Genomic DNA, 23,591 nt, shown 5'->3' with positions numbered 1-23,591 from the left:
GGTGTAACTCATAATTTCTTTATACTTACTTTATACTCCATAACAAACAGATCTTCTTCAAACGTTTGTTAAGTGAGCTTAACAATTACTTATTGTAAAGTCAACATTTCCCGGGGATGCTCTGGTGTTGGAGCGAAACGTGCGTTGTCGAAGATCTGTTTGGTGTGGAGGGTAAAGATCGAAGAAATTATAAAATACATGTGATAATACTCTTAGCGAAATAGTATTAAAACACAAACTAAAGAAATTCTACCTTAGCTTGCAAATTGAAATTTATCTATGCCAAATGAGTATTGTTTGAAATAAATAAATAAATAGAAATTCATTCAATCAGTTTAGCAATTTATTTGTTTTGTTTATTTTTGAATTTCTTTTATTTTTATTTTTATACGATTATTATTTTTTAACACCTTTTTTTTTTTTTTTTTTTTTTTACTTAATACACCTTTTTTACCTTTAACTGTTAAATATGTAATTATTGTGTTCGTTTTATTTGTTCTTTTTACAATTTATTTCAATTGTTATTAAAATTTATCTTTTTGTAATAATATTGAAACGGGCGACGCGGTTGTTTGCTCAGTTTGATACTGGAGCAGACTGAAAATCGGCGCTGAGCATTGTTGTCAATGCACCGTTTCGATATCCGGCACGCACATTTTAAAACTTTTCGGAGTTCTGTGTATTTCAAGAAATTGAATATGAAGAAAAATGAAACCTGCATACTAGAGAGTTCTCCATAATGTTCTAAAAGGCGTGTGTGTGATGATAATGACGATGATGATAGAACACGTAATAATCATAAGTTGGCATCAAGCATTTCAGTTTCCTTGAGATTTAAGCTATCAAAGTTATACTGGTAGTACAGTGGATAAACTTAAAACTTGCAACTTTGCTCTGAAATACTGTTTTAAGGAAATTCAAGTTTAGCAACCGTCTCAATTAATCTATACAGGTATGGTATTCTCAGGGTTTCATCTTGGACTTTTAAGGTAAGTTTTTTCTTAACGCTTGTCATTTTTACCACCGTTAATTCTAGTCACCAATGAAGATCCAATTTTTGAAGGTGCAAGTAGGAGAGTACTGTCTTTTATAATTCATTTATATATTGATTCGAGCTCTAGCCGTTTTTTTACGCCATATGCCAAATTATTCAGTGTTCCTATTATTTTTGTAATTTTTATTTGTAGAAAATGTCAATTTTATAAATTAAAAAATTATAAAATTGATATTTCCTTCTATCGTGCCCTGACAAGTCGACAAGGATGAAGGGTGATATAACCTATAAAATATGTTATATTTTGTTTCGATAAATAAATAATCTATCAGCCATGCCATGACAGTTTACCAAACACAGCCGAATTATTTTCACGTTCGGCTCATGCTCCATATTTGCTGCTGGGCAGACCTCATGTAGGTTTAAAAATCACCAGGTGACTCTATTACCGGGTTAGTTGAAGCTGAAATAGGAAAGTTTAAATTTGAATTAATTTTATGTAGACTTCACTAAGGTATTGTTTAGATACGGGGAAACGATTACGTAAACATCGCGTGATAAAACTTATGCTTAACTAGTTCGGAATTTCGCAAATAATTTAACAACTTTAGCATAACACTGCCTCGACCCCCTATGGAAACAAAGCTATTTTCTAGCTATCTGAACCTAATAATAACATACAAAAGAGTCGATTAAATAAATAGTAGTTTTAAATGGCAATGGCAATGGTTATAGTATAGTTAAATGTCAATTGCTCATTATCTTTTACAAAACTTTGCCCTTTTCGATGTAGGGACTTAAATTGTTCTTCTTGGTGTTTGATGAGAGATAAATAGCTTCCGAACGATCTCCAAACAATATTAATAATGTAATAAAATAATATAATATGTTAACGGCGATAGCCTACTGACTCACGCAACTTTATATTTTTGGAGTTGTATAAGCGTTTTGAATTTAGCAATCAAACACAAATTCGTTATAACAGAGAGGAAAAATATCGGGTGTAACCTGCATCCTGCAATCCTGCATACCTGTAAATTCGCCATAATGTCCGCAAAGGAGGTTGAAATCTTGCTATCCCTAGTGCACTACGGCCGAAATCCTTCTTATTTCGGGAGGAGTAACATGCCTTAAAGTGGGAAGTGGTTGTGGGTTGTTAATAATGATATTAATATTATGTATATTGACGTTCATACATAATAATACACAGAGTAATAATAGTTATAATAATAGACTATGCAGTACATAATTTATTGTAGTAGTGAATGTTAAATTTAGGATATTTATAAGGCTTATATAGAGAGCCAAAATAAATAATATTTACATGTATCGAAATTTTCACGAGTGTAGTTCGTCGACTGTCCTGCTTGTTGGTGTCATAGGTGCATTTTTAACAAGATTATTTATTTATCATAACTAGTAAAATCGGTCGTGCAGGCTTACTTACTACTATTTTCTATACAGTTAGTTCATAATGGCCTCTGTGAAGTCATCTTCGAAAGCATGATTGAAATAAAAAAATAGAAGGCAAGGAAATATATCGATAATCTTCAAACGCTTTAACAGATCCATCGAAATAGAACCAACGTGTTTAAACACTCCTTCAAACAAAAATACCACATTATAATCAGTCCCACTGTTTGAGAATTACCAATCTAAACATTAATCTTTAAGCGCGCGCGCTTATAATCAGGTAAATATTGTTATTGTAACATAAGAATAAAAGAGGATGAAAGCTCAAAAGACGATATATAATAGAAGCGTCGCGACGCTGGCATCGTGGACATCAGCTATTCTGTTTGTGTAGGTACTGCCTTATTACATCCGAGCGCTTTCCCGCGTTTTTTGTATAACCATGGATAGTCTATAACCTTGTTTACGGAAGGTAGGAAGATCTCCTCCGTCTTCATATTATGATCTCTTTTCTACAATAAAGTAAGACTAGTAATAAACGTAAACAAGTTTAACCTAAATCCTTACGTAATATACATCCTCGTTATACTTTAGCCGCTACGTGTAGCTTAATAGAAGTTGTAGGAGTTGTCTTACTTTAGACGTAGCGTTATGTTTATTTATATCTAAACATTAATTCGCCGAAAATTATATTCATAGATTTTTCAATGACAACATTTTTTATGCTTGTTCTGAAGAAACATTAACTATTTAATCAATTAAATACAGATGCATGTTTACAGAAAAAAAAAATTCTTTGTGTCTTTTGCTTGATCATCATGCCTCATGGGATATTCTCTTGTAGCAGTGATTTTTGTAATATCTATGTTAGGTATTAGTAGACATACGTTTATAAGTTTACAGCTGGGTTCTAAGGCGTAGCAAGGCCTTTTCTTCTTCTCGCTGGGCCCGCGTTGTGCGCACGTGAGCAATCCGCTCGTTGTACGTCGAACTCTTCCCCGCTAAGATTATAACTCCATCCTTCCCAACCGGCGCGGCGGCGTAGCAAATATGACCAGAATCTTTCTGCGGTATATTCAAACGGTTATCTAAACGTAGCCTGTTAAGGGTTACCTGCTGTTTTATTTTACAGAAAGTTACTACTGAGACACTTATTTGCAGGAGAAATTTATCAGAGAAAAATATCTTCAGAGCTTTGATTCAATAATTTTTTAGTAATAAATTTTTTTTTAATTATTTAAATTTAATTATTTTTAGCTGTTTACAGCAGTCTTATGTACCCAGCGGATTTGCATGCTATGTTCGCATCGAGAAGGCACAATTGTATTCACATGCCAAACAATGCGGTTATATTAGAGTAAGCAGTTGTTTTCGAACTAAATTTAAAAAAAAACCCCGTCAATAGAAGGCTGTCTATGGCGCTGAATAGTTATAACTATAGCGCTGAACAGAAAAATCCCTGTCCCTGTAACGGGGCACTACTAAAGACTGAATAATCACATGCATGCTCTTAAGCCCAGACATACTGATAAATGCAGGCCCCTTTACGAGATAGAGGAAGCATGGACATTAAATAATTTATTTACTGCACTATCCTTACCTACCGTATCCTATCCTACTTTTTATGCTATCCTACTATCCTACTCAAAAAACTACTAAGTCAATTTAACATTTGTAAAAAAAATATTGGGCACTGGTACCTACTATATAAAAACATAGATAAATAATCTTTCATGCACTAACATGACCGTGATCTTCTTTTTTCGATAATGCAACATGACTACTATTATAGTAAGTATCCGTTCAGTTGAGCGTTCATCGCCATCCAATACTGGTGCCTGAAAAGTATTCATCTAAAAAGAAGTACGTACCTACACGTCCATAAAATTCTTTAATGCCCGTTTGGCTCGAATGTCGTACTCAGTCGGAGGTGCAATTGCGTTACAAAAAGTAATTGCTACAGGCTACGGCGCGGCGTAGCCTCGTTTTACGTGAAAAAACAAACCAATATTTGGACGTAATTGGATATGGAGTTTTCATCTTTTCACCTTAGGTAGGTATGATTAAGTAATCTAGTAAGCAAAACTAGCGATTTAAATACTATTGCGTAAGATCTCGCGTTGACCGTGAATCCTTTTGTAATGAAGTTCCTTAATGCGGCTAGTGGTAGATACTTCAGAAAGAGTTAGCTGATAAAAATCGTCACGTAAGAAAAAAGCGTTACATTTCCTCTAGCCACTTACCGCTTGTTAATATCGTTTAATTGACAGCTTTGTCGGCCTCTCCCTGACTATCCGTACTCTGTGGAACTAGGCTAGTTAAGTACAAGCACCTACTTATATACTATATTTAAATACTTTTAAAGTTCCTATTCCAGACGTTCACCCAGTTTAAGTGTTAGTAAAGTGTTAAGATCCGTAACTCGTGTTATAATATTACATAATTTTAACGTCTTGGCAATTTTAAACCTTTTTAACTCGCTAATTAACGCCTGATATTAATCGTTGCCTAAGTGCCAGAGTTATTAACTATTTTAACGTAGTAACTACATTAATAGAGCAGCGTAAATTAATGAAGCCTATTAATGTGTCCTACCCAACGGAGAAGTTCATTATAAATAGAGTTTTGACAATTTTACTGTTAGTTGACTCTTAACTTTTTCTGTAAGTTGTTTGCCTTTGACCTATTTTAGTTTGTGAATGTAATAATAATCATATTCTTCATTTACCAGAATCGTCTGCTTTCTATTAGACTTACCCTATATCTATGAAACAAGAAATTACGTTAAACAAATATAAAGCTTGGAAAATATAAAGACAAAAGTAGAAAGAAGTAGAAGAAAAGAAAACTATAAATATATACATATAAATACTTACATTAAAATTTTTTTTTGTGTGTAATCACTACATAACCCATGTATTCTTTCGCCATTAGAAAGCTAACTTAGTCGGAACGTCGTATAAAAATACCACCGAATTGTTCTAAATTCGGCTGATTTATTTTTAATACTTCTTCCCTATTTGAAGTCGGTTAGATGAAATAAGCCACAAAAATATACTAAATTATAACAATTAAAAGATAATTTTCGATCGGCGGTGCTTTTTAGGGTAGGATAATGTCTGCCGGGTAAGCTAATATACTAATATTTGCAAAATATGAATGAATGAATGTGTACACTTTTATTTGTGAAATGTATAGAAACCTGTTCGATTATAACTGTGTAAGTGTGATTTCCTAACAAAAATATCGCTTTTATGAAAGTTTCGTAACAATAGGTCAAGGTAGAAGGTATTTTGCAGGAAATACTGAATGATTTGCGAAAGTCCGACGTAAACGTAGGTAATGGTAGTTAAAAGCACGCGAACTGTATGTTTGCCTTTAGAAACACGCTTCATTATTCCTATACTACTGAAGAGCTACGTATACTATATTATACAATAATGCTACAAAGCCTCCACCATTTCTTTTTTACTAAGTACCTGTTATTATTAACACATTTTTACTGTTTTAGATTTAGTGTTGAAGTAAATTCGTCGCTTGTAAAGGCGGTACAGAATTGTATTGCAAATTTTAAATTATCTAATATTTTCGCAACGCTTGAATCTTTGTATTTTTTATATTTTCTATGTTATTTTCCACTGCTGAACTAAAGACCTCTCCGATGTGAGGGTTTGCCTATAAGTCAGGCTATAATCACCACGCTTGGCAGACGGGTCAAGGATCGCAGTAGATACTAGTATTAGCACAGCGGACTCTTCTGCTCGGTTTCATTATAACCCCTTAGTAGCCTATCAACAAACTGTATGAAACATAATATGTATTTTTGTACATGTTTTTTTGTATGTTATTCAAATTCAAAAATGTTTTATTCATGTAAACCTTATGACAGGCACTTATGAAGCGTTCATACATTTAACATGTTTGTTTATTTATTTATATGTTACACTAATGTTAGCGATGGTGATAACTGCATTCGTTAACTTAAAACTAAAGCTAGGAGGGTTCCAAACGCCCTGGTCTAAGAAGAGCCCACAACAAACTTACCCATGTTTAGGGTTATATCACCAACTCAGTCTAGTTAATGTTGAGCTATGAAGTAAGAGCAATTCATACCCGAGCTTTTTTATCATACATGTAATCCTTAATATTATAGTAGGATTTTCCTAAGATACGTTTAACAAACGAACGTGCATATATAAATAATTTCTGACACCAAAACCCTATTGATTGATTGATGAAAGATTCTGGTACCTGGTCTTCTGGAATTCCATATTCATGTAAGATTTAATTTAAGTTTTATCACATTTTAAACAAAAAAATACAACAACACAAAATGCTCGACTCTACATACCATATAACTGTACCTACTTATGCGATTCCAATTACTTAGTTTTACAGAAACATACGCCCGTTTGTAAGTTGCGAACTAACTTTCCAAGAGATTGAAGTACCTAGCTACAGGTGCAACGAAGCGAATCTAGTGCTGTTAGTTGTTTAGGTACCTAGGTATACCTACTACATAATATACAGATTTGAGCATTGAAGTTATGAACTTCTACGAATTTGAGTCAACATTTTATATGATAAGCATTTTATAGATCACAATAAGAAAAAGTAGAATAAATTAGTAAATTAAATATATATACGATTTCCTACTAAATTATCCTTACCTCCTTATGCCGTTTTCAAATATTTGAAATACATCATACTATAGGGGTGGCGTCCCCACCCTTTACATATACAGCGATGGTGTTTGATGGCAGAAATAAGGTAGTAGGTATACTTCCCCGGACAACATCTACAAAAAAATCCTCTGCACATCGTAAAATCAGCTATACGGCCTTTAAAGGTTAGGTTAATCTAGCTTCGTGGGATTTTAACAATTCGATTCATTTTTACTTACATACCTTATTAATTAAAAGTTTTAGTATTCATTGAATTTAACACTCTCGATTATTCGTGATTGATTCATTTGAGTGATTTTCCGTTGTCCTTTAGGAAGCTCCTTACTCTTTCTCCAATATTAATCTTTGTCAATTTTAGTTGGAACCAACTGGAAGCGAAATAGTAGAAGTAGTTACAAAAGTAATATCGAAATCGAGATTTGGGGAAAATATCATGCAGTACCTATATATATGCCATGACTAAATTTTTATAAAATAATTAGTCATCTGCTGAGATCAGTTTTTCGACAAATTCAAGTGAAACATCTAGATTGCACTTCTTTTCAAATGAAAAAAAATATTGTTAAAATACGAGTAAGTTGCTACGTACCTACTCTACGAGTACATCGACGCTGCTCGAGCCACGATGCACTAATGCCCGTTTTCATTACCGACGAACGAAGCACTGCCAAAATAAGTACGCCTAATCTAAGAAGATACCTAGGCATATATCAACCGCCCACCAATAGTTATCACGTAAGAATTGGTGAGTCTTTTTTCTATAGACCCCAGTCTTTGTTTGTAACATAGTAACCGATGCTGGAAGATTAACGATGCCTTACTCACTGTGATTATAAATAATTGTCTTAAAATTGCCAGAAGTTTATAAATTCAATGAACAAGTCTGTAGTCTCCAAAGTTATAGGCGTAACATAGGACAAAAGCTTTTTATTAATCGAGAAAAGTTGGGAGAAAAAGAAATAATAGTGACGGAATAGGTTACATATTAACACATATATATATATATATATTTAATAGCGGACCCCCGCGACTTCGTCCGCGTATGAGTCAAGCTAGAATAAATCTTATACTAACATCATAATCATCGTGGCTAGCTATGTACCTATTATTTTTTTACGTGGTATAGTAGTAAGTTGACATTATTTTAGTTGATACACCCATACATCCATCCAAATTGAATACTTTTTATTAAATTTTTATTTATACTTTTACTATATGTTTATGTGGTGTATGCAATAAAAGTTTATTCATTCATTCATTCATTCATTCATCTATCCTCACAAACATTCGCATTTATAATATTAGTAGGATGGTTCGCATGCATTCGATCGTTGTCGCCTTGCGACTTGCTGTTATTTGTGAAGATTATTTCCTTTATCTCCGATAATATTTATCAGATCTTTATTAAAATAAGACAATAGATACTTGATAGTATTCACTTTCAAATAAAAAAAGGAATTATTAAAATAAGTTAAAATTTAACGGATATCGGAAATTTATGAAGTAATATTGATAAATGTTTTCACCTCATTTCCCGGTGGAAACTTAATGTTTATAGAGATAAAAAGTATCCTATATGTTGACCCAGAATATCAGCGACCACTATACTAAATTTAATTTAAATCCGTTTAGTAGTTTTCACGTGATGCCCAGACAGACAGACAGACAGACAGACAAAAATTAAATAAAAATCTGTTATGGACTCAGTATAGATTATAAAGAATCCCCCGGTCAAAATTTTCAAAATATATTAAATGTACAGAAATCTTCCAGTTATACTTTTATTATAAGTATAGATTAGACATACATCAGAAGTGTTATCTATTGATACTTTAACTCACAACCGATAACCATCAGTAAAAACCGAAAAGCGAACACTTGCTTCTGCATTTCGTATGCATGAAAATTGTGCATGTACTATTACATATGTATTTTTATACATATGTATTTTTATGTGTCAGCTTTATATTTATAAAAACATTTTCAATTAAAATACAAAGAATTGAATAATTCATTAAATTAGGTACATATCTATATTTGCACGAATGGATTTCGTTTAGCGTAATGCAATTTGCTTATCATCAATCTTAACGATTCTCGTAGTCTAGTTTCCGTATCGCATTAGCCAGTCCTTGGTCGTCCTAAATAGAGCAAGAGTAATTTCTTGGCATTTAATATATATAAGTGAAAATGAAGGTTAACTTTAGTCAGTAGCTTTTATTACTTTTGCGTAAAGTGCGACTTACGATCGTAGCTTTTATATTTTCATAAAAGTACTTAAAAAAGTTTTTTGTATTTAATTATAGTGCTTTCTCGACTATTTAGTACTTTCTGGTTAAACTAGCGAGCAAAATATCAAAAGCACAAATTACAGATTGCTCTTTCCTCGCCATTGTTGCGGGCGACTCATTGACTATCCAGTTAAACGAGTGGAACGCCAGCTTGTTGTTATATATATCCATAGCGCGACAAAGATGATTTTGGTGTGAAATAAACTCACTCATAACTTGACGTGGACAAAATCGTTATATAACCGTATGAACTTTTGTTTGTTTCTTTCATTTAAAAATAAATGATTTTTAACCCCCGAAGCAAAATCGACGCGGTTATATAAGTTCACAAAGTTACATTATTTTCAAAACTCCCTCAATATGTGTATCAAAAGAGCTTGACTAGTAAAATAATGTAGACTATATTTAAAGTCGGCTGTTTTTTTTTAATTTAATTTATATATTATATTTTAACTCGTTACATTATTGCCATTAAACCCACTACTATGATATACCTATTACATTATACCGAGAATATGACGTAATATTGGTTTTACAACAATTTATTTTGTTCTGTGGATTTAATTAAGCTACGCCGTAGCTCCTTGTTTTAGGGCCAACGGTGTGTGCTACGCTTTGATGTCGGTAGGCATCGCCATATTGGAGCAGTTTTCCACGAGCGGTATTAACAAAATCTTAATTGAAATTAATATTTTGTGGTGTTATTATTAATATTCGCTTTTGTATCGCAGCAACTATGAGTTTGACGGTACGGTTTAAATTAACTTGTAATTAATGATAGCTACAAATTAATTTAACTGTCACTACATTTAACTTTAAATAAAATGTAAACTAAAATGTTGTTTTAAACTAATTATTTGATTCGACGTCAACGAAACTTTATTTTTTGACTTGTAGAAATTATACAATATGTATAATATCGATTTATCGATATGAAAAGTTAAATTATCGATTAGGTAAATTATATGAAAAGAAAATGAAATTAATGTCGTGTCTTTGTACATTTGCACCATAAACCCTTCTTAGTGTACTCGTAGACAAAATTCCATACGTTACTTAGGTTCTTGACATTTTCATGGCGCCCCAAGAGCTGTCGTTGAAAAATGTGTATTCGACAGCTACGACCTAAAAACATCAACACTCACAACGCCGACTGTAACCCTAACAAGACCGACTGCGAGTAATATTTTATGCACAACGCCAATCAAACGGGCAGATCCCCTGAGCTTAGTACAGTAAGTAAAAATAAATGGAGGGAATATTTTAACAGTGAATTCGTTTTCCTTGTTGGACTTCACTTTATAAAACAATCTTTCGAATAAACCCATTTCAAAAACAATCCTCGTCTATAGATTGTAATCGACTTGCATGTGGAACCCTCTTAGCTTTGCTTTTAATTTTACGAATGTAATATTTTATCGCCATCATCCGATGTACTACCAAGTACACATTTTTGATGTAATGAACGCAGCATCCACATTGCCGTCTATGTGCCTATTTGAATAAAGAAATATTTGATTTTGGTTTTGACTTTTCATTCCAAGTCGTATTAAAAACCCTTCGTAGTTATGTTAGTATGTTTCGTCATTTTTTTACATTAACACTCTATCATTTTTTTTTTAAATTATTAACAATGCTTAAAAATAAAATAAAAAACATTATTCAAAATTTATAAAAAAAAAGCACACACAACATTAACACTATTATTATGTAATTATCCCATATAATATTTTTTTGATAGAAATAATTTACGGACCAAGCAAATAGCACATCTGATAATAAATAGAAAGCAGAGCCTGGTCCTGGAACCTGGGTCGTAGGTGTTAAGTGTCATATGCCTGTAATGACACCGTTCAGGCCAGAGTATAGAAATTATGCTTAGTTGTAATAACACCCGGACGATCTCTGCCACAAACAGCTCTACTACTACTAGAAATACTACAAATACAAAGAAATTAATCTTTTAGAAGAAGAAGAAACACTTTATTGCACTTATAACATACAGGAAAAGAAACAGTAAGGAGTATACAGTACACAATGTAGACATGCAAAGGCGGCCTTATTGCTGCAAGCAATCTCTTACAGGCAACCTTTAGATAGGACTTACAGCAAGAGAACGGGATAGTGCCAAGAGTGTTGATAGATATACATAAATACCAAAATGTAAAGATACAAATAGATACATATATAATTTAAATAAATATACCTTTTAAGAATATATCTTTTAAGATGAACGACTGAATTATTCAAGTGACAGGACTTACGATGAATGCAGCCTCTTTGCTTCCATAACCGTCAAACAAAAATACGACCTATACGACCCATACCTATTAGTTCTTTGGACTAATTAATATTATCAGTTCGAGAATGAATAGATAATAAAGAATGCGCTGTTGTTAAGACAGTACTTGAATACCATCAAATATATCGCTCGTAGACTTAAACGGATGAAAGTTAAATTTTATGTTAAAACAGTGGGTGTACAAACGTGATAGGTCACGCCTGACCTGAATTTTATCTGCAGCCAGTCAGATAATGCGCTCGAGATTGTTGTGTAAACTTTAAACTGCTGGTATTGTTTTTTTAATATAATCACCGGATATGCTTGTGCTTGACGAAAATAATGGCTGATGGGAAGCAATGATGTGATCTAGAAAAGGCTCGCCTAAAATAATCCTTTTGATGAATTCTTTAATGACAAGGTAGATTGGAAGCACCCAGCCTCGCTCTCATCTCCCGCAAGATAGAAAAATGATTGTAAATGTTGATATTGGAAAAGAGCAACTACTGAGTTTCTTGCCGGCTCTTCTCGGTAGAATCTGCTTTCCGAACCGGTGGTAGGGTCACTACAAACATACATTCTTGACGTTTCAAAAGTGCTTATAAAGTAGGCCTACTTCAAATAAAATTTAATTTGTTTTGAATTTATTCAGTCTAACCTTGAAAGGTACGTTACACTTGGCCATTTGTAACTCTCGTAGCACGTTTACAACTATTAATTATACCATCAACTCACTACAATGCAAAAAAAATTGTGTAACTAGATAGGCAAAGAAGGTTTTAAAATAATTTATAAATTTTCTGTGATAAGTGATAAACCTGCACTGTTAAAAGGTCTTACTTACTAAGTAACCATAACCATGATTCACTGTAAATGGCATCGAGATTGATCCCACTTAATATCCATGACATGTATAATTTAATGAACCTTAATGTAAATGGAATCGTATTATGTAGATTAGAACTGCAACCTACGACGACACATACATCGCAAGTAGGCTGATTGCATAACTTGTGATTATGATTGCGTTTATCAAAATTCATTTATGACTGTTTAGTGACTACCTCAAGTTCGGAAAGCAGATTTAACCAAGAAGAAGCCGAGAAGAAACTAAATAGTTGCTCTGTTCCATCAACAATTTACATTTTACATTTTAACATTCATTTTTCTATCTTGTGATAGTTGAAGCGGAGCCGGAAGGTTTCAAACGACCTTTTCATAAAGACATTCAGCAATACCTCCTTAAAAAAAATGTGTTTTGACATATTCTTTTAAACTTATACATTAATAGGTCCGAAAGTACCTCAAGAATCATATTATAACAGCGTAAACACAATACTAACGACACAAATGATTTCCGTACGTTTCGCAGACGATATGCAGATGTCACTAATTTATGCCCTTTTCTTGTAAGTTGATTGTTTACATATATCCATATTAATAAATATTTGTAAACTATCCGTTGGTCTCTTTGAAAAACATGATTTTGATAGTATCTGTCATTACGCTCCTTGTATCGTCTAATACGTCCTAAATAATAATATTTTATTTATTAGCTCCTTTAATAACACTAGCTGACCCGAGCAACTTCGTTGCATCAAATCGTGTTTTACCGAAAAAAAACGAATAAAATGACATTTTCTAAAAATGAATCCTAGCTAGATCGATTTATCGCCCCCGAAACCCCCTGTGTACTAAATTTCATGAAAATCGTTGGAGCCGATTCTGAGATTACAATTTTATATATATACAAGAAGCTCGTTTCAAGATATAAGATTATTTGAAATATTCGTTCGAATGGCTTTCATTTTGCAATTTTTGTTTCGATTTATTTTCGTTGCTGTAAATTGGACTTTATTTTAATTTATCACTGTACATTTCCATTTACTTATTCGAATAGACTCCATATAAGATAAAATTATTATTATTATAAAAAGCACATGCAAATTGCAAGACAATCGAATTAACATCATCATCATCATCCCCAGTTTGTTAATAATCCCATTGATATGCACAGGCTCCGTCTCAAATAGCAGAAAAGATAATTATGATAACATTAATCCCGCACGCCGTTTGAATGCGGGTTGGCGGGATTTAACATCTTAGTGAATAATCTAGTCCGTGAACTTACTGTGCGAGGACACAAAGACTGACAAAACATTCCTTGGGAAGTAAAAAATCTAGATTGTATCTACTGCATACAAAATTTTTACCTGAATACAAAATTAGAAATAAATTACTTTGTTTGAGTTGTTTCAAATTGCAAAATTGTGTGAAATGAAGAATTAATGTTTATCAATTCACAAGAATCTTTCAAACTTTTAATTTTAGCTTTCTGAGGGAATGGTAGGCAACTTCTTATAGTTTTTCTTTATAATACTCGTATAATGGATAGAGTAGACTGTAGAGGTATAAAAGTTCTGTTGATATTTCCTCCGGGTAGCTTTTGTTTTCATTGGAAAGGAATATTGAATCGTAGAATCTTGTCAATTTTTCATTAAAGTCATGATGTTATTATTATATACTTTACGAAGAACTTTACTTTATACCTACATATGGATATGTTTAAACAGAAACCTATGGACTAGACTGCAATCTCACGTGGTTATGGTGCAGTATAAGATGGTAACGAGCTTTTAGAATTATCAGGGGTAAGGCAGTTACATTAAAACCATACTCCTAATCGGTTTCTACACAACATCTTTGTACATGAACATATTTGTTTGATTACATTGTACCTAATGTCCCTCTGTCATTCTGTCCGCCCGTCCGTGCGGTCGAAAGCTTTGAATTGGAGATGCTAAGAAAAGGCAGCCCTTAAAGGGAAATTTCTTACCCTTTCTTACCCTTAGACTTAGGCTGTAGCATTTTTTTTTGTGCCATGGATAACTTATTAAAATATTCGTCGGCAAATCTTACATGATGACAGAATCAAAGTTCTGGCATATGAAGCCCGACTCCAATTGAAAAAGGAAAAGGCATGTAGAAAAATAAAGCTTTAAATTTTGATGAGGGAGATTCTAATTAACATTGTCAAATTATAACTAGAATTACACTTAGGTATAGTCGTAAAAAAAATACTACGAAAATTCTAACGACTTAAAAACGTATTGATGAAGACACATAATTTTTAAAACGACGCCATAATATAAAAACAATAATTTTGTTAGTGAGATCAAAGAAAATGTCTTTTATCCAAGTAAGATTTTCAGCTGCAAAAAAATCCTAATTCAAGTAGTAATTATTTTATAAATAGTTAGGGATTTTAAACACATTGTACCTGATTCTAATCTTTTTCGCGAAATAAAGATACACCTGCTTAGTTCGTTTCTATCTTGAAAAACAAGTGATTGTGAGAGTTAAATACTATTCTCAATTGCAATTGTAAGCCGTTTCCTAAATCAATTTTAGAAATAATTAATTAATCCTTTATATTGTCAAACAATAGCTACGCTAGCACATTGACAGATTATTATTAGTCATGCTACATTCATTGCGCGAAATTAATATGCGAAAGTGAAATTAAACGATGTGCCTGTAACTACCAACTGTTGCTTTACAAACTAGAATCCTAAATTAATAAACTGCCATTGGTTGTGCATAATTAAACTTATAGTAGTACTAGCTTTAAAAAAAAATTAGCGTCGATGAACGACGAAGACTATTAGAAAATACAGGTTAAGAATTGCGTTTTATTAATCTTAGCAATTACAGCATTAAACATATGTCCTCTTATTTATTTCTTTCTCTTGAGAATATCTATGTAATAAAATATGTTAAAAGCATCAATTGCCGTGCATGTGTCTCAAAAATTGCTCAAGCAATGTTAGTTTTTTCTACTTTTGTTTGCATTCTATTCTCCAAGTGGTAGTTAATACTTTAGGCTTCCGATGTACTTACCTACTTTTGCGCTGTATATTAAAGTCATCTTTATCATCATCATCACATCATTATGAGCCAACTACAGGGCACGTGTCTCCTCCTAAGTCCTACAATGAGAAGGGTTTAGGCCTTAGTCCATCTCGCTGGCCTAGTGCATATTGGTGGACTCCACACGCCGTTAAGGTCTTATGCCCGTTTTAGGCGGTGTAAGAACACTGTTTTCTTCCTCACGAGGTTTTCTTCACCCTTAAAGCCAGTGATATTTCAATTTATAAAAGTAAATACAAATAAAAGTAAAAAAACCTTTATTTGTACCTACGAGTACTTTAATAAACAGCGCAAACGATCAAAGTAAATAGGTATTTATTTGTTTGTCTCAAAGAGTTTCTTTGTGTCGATATGTACAAGAAGCAAGCAAGTAGGTGGCTACAATATTTCGAATAGGCCCTATTATATCTTCGGCAAAATATTTGTTTTCTGTTCTTCGTAATATTTCCGTTTGCTGTTCCTGGAAGCGGATTTAAGCTAGATTGCACACTGAGTCTGTTGGAAAATGGTTATAGATAAAAATATGTGTGTAAATGACAATATTACCTATGTTCACATTCTTAACCATCGTAGATTGTTGACTGCATGACCCTGGTCATCTTGAAAACCATCTAACAACAACAGCCAACAAATCTGGGATTTCGGCTATATTGTGCTTATAATTGCATCAAAATCCGGTTCAGCTTTCAGGAAATTATAGCTCAACTTACTTGAAAACAAAACTCGTTCAGCTTAACTCCAAACGCATAATCCTTCAAGGATTTCCCAAATTTCTATTTTGAACCAATCCTGTACACACAAAATGGAAATAAATATTCATATCGGTCATGAAATTTTTGATGCTTGCGAGAAAGCAGTTATTTTTATATTAATATAATTAAGAGATTCTTATTAATAAATAATATAAATAGATATTTAATCTGTAATAGTAAAGATTTATGAAACACAATTGTATTAACGTATAACTTTGCTTTAAATTTATAACACATTTTCGCTGTCGCCAGTTCAAAATGGCGATAACAAGAAGAGGGAATTGCGATATTCGTCATAAGCATAGCAGAGATTCAACTTCAACAACAAGCCATTGAAATGCAGGCAATATCAAATTCCAGGAACACGTACATCTACGTTTATGAGTTCGTGAAGCGTAGCTCTACAAAATCGTTGAAACGTTTGTAACTTGAAACCTTAGATGTTTGCGATATGATTCCTACTCAAGTAAGATAATGATAGACTTTAGACTTAAAAGCGTGACATAACCGGATTCGATTTCAGTATGCTACGCTACATATGCTATATTTTTTTTTATTTGCATTTTTTGATGATTTCTAAACATCGAGCTCAATTATTTTTATATTTTTATAGTAATAATTGACGGAACAAACAGATTGCCCACCTGATGGTAGGTGGAAAACTATAGCCTATAAACAGATCAACCCTTCACAAGGCGTGCAAGGAGTCTCGTCCTGCAACATGCAGCCTGTGTCCATTAATTCGAGGCGTAGGTGTTAAGACACACGTACCTGTAAATACACCGGCAACTACGCCCTTCAGACTTGAACACAGCATAACAACAATGCTGTTTAGCGTAAAAAATAAGCGTGGCGATAGCACTTCCCCGGACGAGCATTGTACTAAACATAAATATATTTACTTACGTGTTTTTAACCTACACGTGGAGGAGTACAAGCCAGGCTAGGGTTATATTTCCCAATTCGAAACAACGTATGAAAGTTCTTATAATAATACTATGATAACATTTACACGAGCAATGAAATTAGTATAAAAGGCCGTTTAGAATGAAATACTAAGGCAGGTTGTAGCGGAAGGCATAAATCTGTTTTTACAATAACTGAGTAGAGCCGCCTTTCCGCTGCGGCCTGTGGTCGGTGAAAATGCCACAATCGCCACAAGGTCGGCTGGAAGCGATCTATGCACTTTATCACCATTGCGTTGTGAGCGGTACTTTGCATATTCGTAGAATGCATTTTTCTTTTTAGCCGTGTTCCTTCTTCCGTTGTGACCGACAGTGCTTTTTTTTCAGTGATTTTATCTATGTAACAGCTCCCCCCGCTGTTCAACTCTATATGGTCTATAGGTTAAGGTCATGCCCGTTTTAGGCGATAGGCTTAGAGTAAGTAACGGCTAATCGAAGGAGATTCCTACTCCTACATTTACTTTTCACACATCGATTTTCACTAGGCAACTCCTATACAATCTAACTTGTCTATGATTCTTGCGGCAAGGTGTGCTATTTTGTGTTTGTATTATTATATTTTTTATTTTTCGTATGGATTAAGGCACCGCCGAATCGGTGTCGTAACTTTATATGACTCCTAACGTAGTTATCATCTTAAGAGATGCTGAAACGTTATTTTTCTCTACGCATCACCTAAATAATTAGGCATCCGATTTAAGCGTTTCCTAGGTAGTTTTGATAGTAAGAGGTAAGTTAGGTGTAGATATATTTTTTTTATGTATACTGTGACATCATAAACATTTAGTACTTACTTATCATACGAGATATGTTTTGCTCTACTTAATTAAAATAAATTAAATTAAAGAGATAAATAAATACAATGTGATCTGTAGATATAGTATATCAAGTTTATCTGGGTAAGTTAATAAGTTAGGATACATACAAAGTTTTACTTGTATACTACTTATAAACTTTCGCATCACAGAGGTAGCATATTGCAAGATAATATAAGAAGTAACTTTTTACAACTTCAAATTGTTTTCTCTAAATCGTTTTCTAGTACGTCATTTGGGCTTAAAAAATGATGCTGATGATGACGATTATATATTAGAACATGTTTCGTGTAAAAGGCTTGTCCCTTACATTTTACATCATCATAGCTTCGAAGCCCACGGGGACCTTAGCTTGGTCTATTCTTTATAACTTCTCTATCCCAACCGAACTTCCGAAACCCTCATATTATCCGGTGTCCACTCCACCACTCTACCAGACCCCTAGTTCTAACTCAGCCTCTTTAATTTTCTAGTTCGGCATGTATCTTTTGGGGACTGTTCCTTCCATGCGTTGAATTTGATCTGCCCATCGCATTGAAAAGTTTCCATTCTTCCATTCCATTCCATCTTTAAATGTTTATATTGTTATGTGCGTTTAGTAATGACTTGCGTTTAAACATAATGAAGGTAGAAACCATTCATAAAACCCAATCAATTATTTAACATACACTGTTACTTCCTGGGGCCGCAGTGAACAAGCAAATTTTAGCACAATCGAATACCTACTACAAGTAGGTATATTTAACAAACTCGTATGTGTGAGGTTTGAAAACTGATTTATTAAAAATTGGTTTTACTTTTTGAATGGGTTTCATTTAATCGATTTTTTAAGTCAGTAATTGAGTAGTTATAACTATATTATGCCTATCTTAGAGGTGTTATAAAATATGGTGCTAGGTAATTTTACTCAGATTAATTTATGACAAAATGATTGGATAGAAGCAGGCGTTTCTTTGTGGAAATCCATGATATATTATGAAAATTAAGCTTAATTTTCTATACTCCGCGAAAAGCAGGAAAATATATATGGTGTAATTTATAAATTCTCCACATCAAACAGATCTTCGGCAATGTACTCTAAGGACGTTCCGATCCGAAACCGGAGCATCCTCAGGAGATCTTTACTTTGCAATGAATAATTGTTTAGTCAAACATAAAATAAATACAGAACATAAAATGATCCAGATCTTTATAATAGTTTTTATAAAAAGAAAACCTCTGGTTAGTATTTTAATATTATCTACGAGCATTTTTCTGTTGATATAGTAACACCACAGTAGTACATAGGTGACCCTCGTTTAACTTAAATATAAACTCTAAACAGCTCATGTTATGGTTGCCATTGTACATTTTGTATGACTTTTTTGAATAGCAATTTCGCTAGAAGTATTGATCTCAGTGAAAAGTTGTACCTACCTAATACCCACCCATAACACAATCTGCTTTGTAATCCCCTTTCGAATAATTAAGTTATTTCAAAAGGGGATATCAAGAAGAATTATCATCCACACAGGAATTATCTATTACCTTCTATCCTTATCTGTTGAAAGTGATTTATTTTAATTTAAGATAAATTACCTTATTTACCTAAAGAGATAATTCCTTTATGTAATAAGCTTGGATAAACGAACCTTATTAGATTAATGGGGCATTAAAATATATAGAAGTAGTAGAGCTTTTTGAGCCGTCCGGGAAAGTACCGTGCATATTCCTACCACTAAACAACATTGTAGCAATGCTGTGTTCTGGTCTGAAGGGGAAGGTTGCCGGTATAGGCTTTATTTATTTATTTATTTATTTATACTCTTTATTTGCACACAAATAAAAATACAGAAAAAGAATGAAAGAAAACACAGACAGAAGAAGTATACAAAAGGCGGCCTTATCTATATATATTTGTAGCGATCTCTTCCAGGCGACCTTAGGATAAGGAAAACAAAAGGATAACATACTGCAGGTTGTGCATATTAAAAATACATTCTAATAACTACATACTAATACTTAAACTAGATTACACAAATAAAAAAAAAACATAATATAATAAATATAAAAAAAATAAAAGAATAATAATAAACTAATATATACTATAACATATCATAAATACATTAACAACAGTAAATACTATTACAAGTTGTCTTCAATGGAAACTTACATCTACGCCTCAGGTTGAGGCATAGATGTAAGGCAGGTTATGTGTAGTTAAGTTATAGACGAGGGTTTTTCACATAACGTAGGCTATATGCTTTGTATATCAATAAGAAAACAAGGTTTAAATATATTTATTTGGCTTATAGCTTGCTCTTCTGAATAAATTCCCACAATACTGTAGGTACTTGAGACAATATATTTCTACACAAAAGAGTTAAATTTCTACACATAAAAGTCAAAGAGTTCTTGCGAAGAATTCTGCCGCAAATAAAATATGAAAACAAATAGGAATCAAGCAAGCCGTAGATAGAGAGCCCAGCGACACGACCAAGTGGTTCCCATCTCTCACGAGCTCGCAGCTCGCATTGTATATTTATACGATATGATACAATAACATCAAATCCCTGCCTGAACGTTTTCCCGATATTTCAAGCAATACTGATTATGATATGTGAGCTTGGCCTCTACCTACGTTCTATGACTGTTGGCATATTCTCAAAAAAGTACTACAAACGTTTCTCATAACTTCGTGTGGATTGCTGAATAAAGAATAGGTATATTCTTAATATTGTAAATGTAAACCTGTGTATTTTGGTTTGTTTATTACTGATGTTCGGCTAAATCACTCAACCGATCTGGATTAAATTACGCGCATATATATTGCCTTATATTGCCTTCTGATTGTTCTGATGGGCATAGTATGCTATCATATGCTATGCCGGAAAAGTATCTCGGCACAGTACTTACCGACGAGATCAAAGAAAAGTTTTTATCTATGCACGGTTGTACAGTTAGAGAGACAAACATGGGATTGCCGAAGACAAACATGACAAAGCCAAGGAAAACAAACGATTTTTACGGTTCTCTTAAAAAAACCTAAACAGAGTCACGTAAAACAACCAGTAGGTAGTAGGAAATTAATGTTACTATAGTATTTCGTCTTTAACTCTTGGTAGAATCCCTTATTTTATTAAAATTTCTACTCTAAGGAAGATAGAAAAGTTAAGTTTGTGTTCGTGGGTGTTGGTGATATAAATATTAACCCAAAATCATGACATGAGTATATTGATTTTATTTAAGTTAAATTTGTTTTAATTGAATTAATAAAAGTTTATTATAGTATCATTAAAACACTTCTATTTGCAAAATATATAATACCTTATTAATTGAAAATGTAAAACATGTGTGTGGAAAATATAACTGCTCTATTCTTTTCGATACTTTATTCCGCCACCCTTATTTAAAACACAACACAACATTTTTTTTTTTTTTAATTTCACTACAAGTAAGCCCTTGATTACAATCTCAGCTGCTGGAAAGTGATCGTGTAATATAAGATGGTAAATGGCTAACCTTTTAGGGGGTATGGTAGTTTAGAGTATATTAAAACCGTACCCCTAATCGGTTTTTACCCAACTTCGTACCGGAACGCTAAATTACTTAGCGGCAAGTCTTTGTCGGTAGGGTACTCGCCACGACGGAAGCTTCCTCCCAAACCAGACCAGAGAAAATTTCTAAATTATAAATTTTCAAATGACCGAGGATCGAGCCCATGGCCTCGCAATTGAAACCACAGCGCTCAACATTGCACCAGGGTGGTTGTCAACTGTTTGGGGTTTTTTGGGAAAGAAACCTGAACGTCTTGAAAAAAATTGGCTCAGTGCTCCTAATATTATACAACGTGCATTCGAATTACGAAATACTGTTGTAAAGGGTGCATAAGTATATTTCATAAGGAATCGCCCTTTAAAAATAACAAATCAAAAGAAGAATATTTATTTTTCCATACAAAGGAATTCAAAAGCAGCCAGCCTCACTCTCATCTCCCGCAATATAGAAAAATGATTGTAAATGTTGATGTTGGAAAAGAGCAACAACTGAGTTTCTTGCCGGCTCTTCTCGGTAGAATCTGCTTTTCGAACCGGTGGTAGAGTCACTACAAACATACATACTTGGCGTTTCAAAATTGCTTATAAAGTAGGCCTACTTGAAATAATGAATTTCGAATTTTGAATTTTGAAAACATTCATTTATGACAACTCTATTGAAGATAAAAGACCGATACGTGCATAGTAATTACCTACGCAATAAATACGTACCTCATTATGGAACCGAAGTCACCTCATTTTAATTTTGCATGTAACGTAAATAGGGCTATATCTGATTTCTTCCAGTAAAAACTTTGGCAGTGGTTTACTTAAAAAACTATTATCGTTTCGGTTTCACGGAGAAGTCTTAGAGATAGTAAATAATGTACCTCTAAAGTAAAGCCTGTAAAGTATTATTTCATTTACATTTACACGTCGTCGTCGTCTTATACCTATAACCTACTCTATGCAGTGACGGTTAGACGGGTCGACTATAAATAAGGTTTATACTCAACAAAACAAATTATATGCACACGGTCTTGTGTTTAACAAATCAACTTAGTCAAGTTCAACCAACTTTGCCGAGTAGGATGGAGGAAGTTCGTTTATTGAGTGCCTACTCTAACTACCTCCTTTAAAACAGTCCTATAGGTAAATTCATTACATTAAAGATTTTATCTTGTCTCGGATTTGCATTTGCCCTAATTTGTCATTTTCCACTAGCGGCTGGCAGTGTCTTTGCCTAGAATTTCTGACCTCGTTAGGAAATTTTCCCGCGGTAACCTTTCTCCTCAAAAGTAAGGGGTTTTATCATGTTATTAATTATGTAGTGATTCTGATAAAAGATACACTCGAAAATTGCGTCAAAATATGCACAGCATTTTAATATGACATAGGCAAGAGTTTAGTTAAACAATAAATGTTGATCAATACAGATTTCATACAGCACGAAAACAATTTTCGAAGAAGTTTTAAGTACTTCTCAGAACCAAATTAAAACCCAAAAACCCGACTAGAATCTTTAGCTAGATTACCAACGAAAAAGCTTGCTTGAGCCGAGATTTTAATAACATAATCATTTAAAATCGGCTATCACATTAATTTTAAACGGAATAAGGTTAGAAATAAAAATTGTTACAATTCCTGTTTGGAATGTAACCTCTGTAGTCTATCCTGTTCGATGTATGACGCTCCGGTGTACAATGTACATCATACATGCTATGTATGTATGTAATAGAATACGCTAGGTGCCTCGCTTAACAAGAAGTAAGCAAACTGTATATGATCCTCCATTCATAAAGAATAGGCCAGGATAAAGTAATTCTTACTTTATCCTGGCCTATTCTTTATGCGGTGCTTACACAAGATTTTGAAATTTTTAAGGATTTGTTTTGATTTCAAATAATGATAAGCAGGATACTACTTCTCATTATTTATAATCTATCGAAA

Source organism: Pararge aegeria, chromosome 6 (genome assembly GCF_905163445.1).
Source record: "Pararge aegeria chromosome 6, ilParAegt1.1, whole genome shotgun sequence".
Taxonomy (NCBI): domain Eukaryota; kingdom Metazoa; phylum Arthropoda; class Insecta; order Lepidoptera; family Nymphalidae; genus Pararge; species Pararge aegeria.
The sequence above is the reverse complement of the archived record's forward strand: the minus strand, read 5'-3'. Positions refer to the sequence as shown.